This window comes from Fukomys damarensis, unplaced genomic scaffold (assembly GCF_012274545.1).
Source record: "Fukomys damarensis isolate Sample0158 unplaced genomic scaffold, DMR_v1.0_HiC HiC_scaffold_14, whole genome shotgun sequence".
Classification (NCBI taxonomy): Eukaryota; Metazoa; Chordata; class Mammalia; order Rodentia; family Bathyergidae; genus Fukomys; species Fukomys damarensis.
In genome coordinates, this window is record NW_022900926.1 from 44,090,610 (window position 1) to 44,096,609 (window position 6,000).

A 6,000-nucleotide genomic window follows, 5' to 3' on the forward strand; every position below is an offset into this window, starting at 1 on the left:
AACAATGTCCAACTTGGTGCATGCTGTCCTGCTGACAGCGACAGTGTTGTAGTGGAAACTGTCTTCACCACCTAAATTATGGGGCCTGATACAGTGAATAACATACAGATAGTGGCTGTGCTTCCCCTAAATTATTCCTGTGACCCTATCATTATTCCCAGGATCTGTGCCCTTTGCCCTGGATCTCATTTCTACAGGATTGAGACAAGTGTCAGACCCTTGGAATGCTACACAATAATGACCTTTATTCCAAAACTTTGCTGGAAAAAAAATGAGTTTAAATCTAGTGCTGAAAATACATGGGGTGCTTTGTAACTATAGCCATCAAATTATCCTTGATACAAAAGAAGCCCTAGCCTTTTGTCAGAGACATCTGTCTTTTCATTTGGCTTAGGTTTTCTAGTCTGGTGGGTAGCTAATGCATTTAAAATAGACTAGATCTTCTTTGTTATTATTTTTGTTGGGATTACATTTGCTGCATGCAGAAATTGAGGGTATTCTTCTTAGTGTTAAATTTCCAATGTTTCTCTAAGGCTTTACCTTTCTAATTGTCACAATAGAACACTTTCAGAAACAAAGCCACATTTCTTGGCAAGGTTGCTCAGATAAAGATGGTGGGTGTTTAGTGCTTGATGGATGAAGAAGTGATAAGAGGATGTAATTCGGAACCAAGAGGCACCACCCTATGGCTGGTCCTGGGCCCCTTTGGGGGGAAAGCAGTCTTTAATTACATCTGTAACTCATTAATTCTTTTTGGAGCCTCTTTCCAGATCAGCTCCCCTATCGGCCTCCCATTGAGCAACAGAAATTCCAGATGGTTCCCTCCATATGCCAGAGCTCATTCTCTCAAGTAGGATAGATTGGTCATTGATAGAGTGGGATGGAACAGCCATGGCCAAGTGGGGATGAAGTGGAAAGCACTAGGCCCCAGTTAGATTAGAAGTACTCTATCATTAATGTTTATTAGATGGGTTTATAATGATTCCTCTGAAATGTCTTGAGTAATTTCACAGAAAGGATGCTACTTCTAAAGAAAAGTCAGACTTCAATTTTGCCAACATTTTATTGGAAATAACTCATATGGCTGGAGAATACGGCATATTGATCCCGACTCACCTAGAATAAAGACAGCACCTTCATAGCTGTCCTCACAGCTGAGAATTGGCCAATTTGGGCTCGCAGCTGGCCTGCTCTGGGTGCTTCATTAGTGTGAATTCTTTTGCTTATGTTATTGTAATCTTTATTGTTGTGATTATAAGGAGAATCCCCTTATAAAAATTTTATAAGTCATTTGCTCATTTATTTATTTATTTTTGTACTGGGACTCAAACTCGGGTCCTTGCACTTGTGAGGCAGGCACTGGAACCACTGAGCTAAATCTCTGGCCAGTGATATGTTTGTTTAACTTCAGCGAAATTATGTTAGACATGTTGATGGACTGCAATTTGAAGTAGCTTAGAGTGAAGATAGGATCAACCTTCATAAAACTGAAGGCCATATAATCATTCCAACACTGTTATATTGTATTTATTTTGTTTACCTATTTTATCTGATGATGGTAAACACATTTCCCTCATCTTTTATAGCCTACCAATTTATCAGTTTTGGCATGCCATGGGGAAGGAGAGGAAGGACAACAGCAAAAAAATGGTGGAGAGATGAATCCAGGAAATTTAAAAGTAAAAAGTATGACATAAAAAAATAAGAATAATGTTTCCACTCTTGTCTTCATCTTACTGTTTTCCTCTGATAGCAACTGGACTCTATGTACCTATGTATCTTTTGTTTGCTGTTTTTTTTTCAGCATCTACTGTAAGCTAGATATTCTTCTGCACCCTGAGAACACAGAAGTGGTAATGGTCAGTTGTAGTTCCTATCCTTATGCAATTACAATGGTTCATCTCTCCATAACTGCTGGGAAATTTGTGGTATACTTGGAGTGAGTAGGATAATTAAAAAGAAAAATATTTTTCTAGGAGGGGTAATATGTAAAGACCAGAAGGAGAAATTTAAATAATCATATTTAAGGTCAGAAGCATGTTCAGAGCACCTACTGTGTGTATGTGTGTACACACACGCGTGTGTGTGTTGAACCTTGTGGATGACAGAAAGCATTTATTGAATCAGTTCTATTGTTTCCTGCAGTCAGGTTCAATAGCTCAAAATTGGTGAAATGAGCCATAGTTTGAAACAGATAAAACAGATAAAACTCTTGTTTTTAAAAGCATCTGCTTCACATAGTTTTTATCCTTTTTTAAAAATTGAGTTTATTGGTACATTTTAGGTATACAGTACAGTTACATTCATCGTTGGGATATTGTACCTTTTCATGACAGATCTTGGTTCTCATTTTTTCCCCTTGTCCCTGCCCTCCCTTCACCCCCTCCTCCCCTCTCTATTTACAAACACTTTATTCCCATTTTTTCATTTTCTCATATATTTTTCTTTTCCCTTATTACCTTTCCCCTACCCTTCCCACTTTTTCTACACCTTTAGCCCCTTTTTTCCTATTTCACATTGTCAATTATCTCATTAGGATCTTATGTACTATTATAGTTTTTCACACCAGAGAAACTATTCGGTATTTATACATGTGTGACTTATTTATTTCACTTAGGAGTGTATCTTCAATATGTATCCATTTTCCTATGAATGACTCTAATTTCTCATTCTTTATGGCTGAGTAGTATTCCATTTTATAGAGAAACCACATCTTCTTTATCCAGTTTCCAACTGGTTGGCAAATGGGCTGTTTCCAACTTTTAGCTATTACAAACTGTGCTGCTGTAAACATAGGTGCAAATATATCTTTGTGATATGATTCTTTTAATTCTTTTGGAAAGATACCCAGAAGAGGGATGGCTGGGTCAAATGGAACCTCCAGTCCAAGCTCTTTGAGGTATCTCCATATTGATTTCCACAGTGGTTGTACCAGTCTGTGCTCCCACCAACAATGGAGGTTTCCTTTCTCCCCACAACCATGCCAACATTTGTTATTGTGTGATTTCTTGATAGCAGCCATTCTTTGTGGGGTGAGGAGGAATCTCAGTGTTGTTTTCATCTGCATCTCTCGAATGACCAGTGCTGTGGATGGAACATTTTTTTATATATTTACTTGTTGCTTTTCCTTGTTTGTCTGAGAAATATCCGTTTATTTCTGATGCCCACTTTTGAATTGGGTCTTTATATTTGGGGGGATGATTGTTTTGAGTTCTTATATATTCTAGATAATAATCTCAAGTTAATAAAGGCTGTCTATGAAAAACCAACAGCAAACATCATATTAAATGGCCAAAAACTAAAAAATTTCACATTAAAATCAGGAACAGGACAAGGATGCCCACTATCACCACCCCTCTTTGATATAGTTCTGGAAACATTAGCCACAGCAATTAGACAAGAGAAGGAAATTAAAGCAATAAAGATAGGAAAGGAAGAAGTTAAACTATCATTATTTGCTGATGATATGATACTCTTCATTGAAGACCCAAAAAACTCTAAAAGACTTCTAGACTTAATCAACAGATTCAGTAGAGTAGCTGGATACAAGGTGAACACCCCAAAATCAATAACCTTCTTGTACACAAATAACAGACTCACTGAGAGAGAAATTAGGGAAACAATTCCTTTCAAAATAGCATCCCCCCCAAAAAAAAGAAGAAGACTCTAGGAATCACTCTAACAAGAGAAGCAAAAGACCTCTACACTGAAAACTACAGCACTCTGAAAAAAAGAGATTGAAGAGGATCTAAGAAAATGGAAAGATATCCCGTGCTCCTGGGTAGGAAGAATTAACATAGTGAAAATAGCCATACTACCAAAACTGCTATACAGATTCAATGCAATGCCAATTGAAATTCCAACACTATATTTCACAGAAGTAGAAAAAATAATAAAAAAATTCATTTGGAACCATAAGAGACTTAGAATAGCAAAAGCCACCCTAGGCAACAGAGACATGGTAGCGGGTATAACAATTCCTAATATGAAACTATACTACAAAGCCACTGTGATAAAAACAGCATGATACTGGCAAAGAAACAGATCTGAGGATCAGTGGAACAGCTTGGAAGACACAAAAACAAATTCAAATGTACTCAGCTACGTCATCGTTGACAAAGGATGTCAAATATCCTCAGTGGAGAAAAGATACACTCTTTAATGAATGGTGTTGGAAAAACTGAATTTCAACCTGCCACAGATTAAAACTGGACCCTTATCTTTTACCATGCTCTAAATTAAAATCCAAGTGGATTAAAGATCTAAATATTAAAACAGAAACTAAACTTGCTGGAAGATAAGTTAGGCAGAACTCTTGAATACATTGGCATAGGAAAAGATTTTATGAACAAATCCTCAGTAGCATGGAAACTAGCAGAAAGAATCAACAACTGGGATCTCATCTTATTAAAAAGCTTCTGCACTGCAAGAGAAACCATCAACAGAACTAAGAGACAGCCTACAAGGTGGGAAAAAATTTTTACCAGCTGCTCCTCAGCACAGTTTTTTATATTGAAACTAAAATCCCGTAACGTGTGCACCAAACTTTGAACATTCTCTTGCTATTTCACTCTTTTGTTTGAACGTTTTGAAAAGTACCAGAGATGAGAGTGAGATATATATTTTTATTTATTTAGCCTGATCATGCATTATCAGTCAGTGATGAATACTTAAATTATGTAGGGGAGTAAACTCAACAGATGTGTACAAAACTTACATAGTGTATTTATATTACAATAAGAAATGAAGGATTTAAAAAAGTGAATAGTCTCTTTCTCTCCTGGAGAGGAAAACATAATTACACTGGCCACCAGCCCAGTAGGAGTTACTGTGCTACACACAGTAATGTATATAGGTGATTTCAATAATGTATTTTTGTGCTCTGATATAAGTATGCTTGTAGGTTTCACTGGAGTTTGAAGGATGAATTCCTGCCCCCCGCCTCAGTTGGATACAGAGTAGTAGTTCTCAGAGTAAAGTTATGGTCCAGTATCTTCATTTCCTACTGCCCATTAGGATGCCAGCTAAGTTTTGCTTCTGCTAATAAGCTATTCCCAATCTCCTCACTGGCTCAACCAAGCCTTCTGCCTACATTTGATTGGCTACAATTCATAGTGATGGAAAGAGGCTGGAAACTAGATTCTTACTGAACCCAGGAGGAAAAATTACAGTCCCACAACCTCTGTTGCAGGAGTCATAGCTAGTCTTATAACTAAAGAAGCTGGAAGGGCTAGGAAAGACAATTCATGAGAAATTAATTTGCTTGGACAAGGCTTTAAGAACAGCCAGTGAATTGTTTCCTGGAATGAGACATTAGATTATATTAACAAAAGAGTGCTTTAAAAATCTTTACATATGTCAGTGATTATGGCACTTAAAATTTAAGCAGAAACACTTACTTGATGCCTTTAATTCATGCTGAATTACCACTAAGCTTCAGAAAGTAACAATACTTTTGCATACATGAAATATTTACTGTTTCAGTTGAGTGGTTTTATCTATATATTACTTTATTGTTAATTTCAGATAAAAATCTGTGACTATTTCTTTTGAAGATTTATGGAAATGGCTTTTCTGCACGGGAAGTTAAATAATTATGGTTGTGTCTATGAGCAGTATCAGCGTGCCCAACGAATGGGCAGCAGTACAGGTGACGTTAGTGTGTAGCCCTTTCGGAGATACACTGTTCCCTTTGCCTTTCTCAGTGGGAGTTAGGGAATGGTAGGAGGCTTACCAATATTATATGAGCACTTTCGATCTATTAATTCATTTCACCCTCCCCCAAACCCTATGAATGAAATATTTTTATTCCCATTTCACAGAAGGGATAACAGATACAGAGAGAGTTGTTAGTCTACATATATATTAAGTAGCAGGGCTGGGATTTACATCAAAATAATCTGTCTTCAGAGACCATTGTCATGTACCTTCCTGAAACTAGGGCCAGAAATGAAGGGAAAGGGACAAAGGGTAGGAAGTTTGCCGTGCTGTGAGCTTGCG

General features: G+C 37.2%; 1 protein-coding gene across 8 annotated transcripts in view; it reads left to right on the forward strand.

Annotated features, from left to right (window-relative positions):
- Positions 1-6,000, forward strand: part of Pkhd1 (PKHD1 ciliary IPT domain containing fibrocystin/polyductin) — a 458,548-nt gene that overhangs the window by 274,542 nt on the left and 178,006 nt on the right. The gene's annotated exons all lie outside the window — the stretch shown is intronic.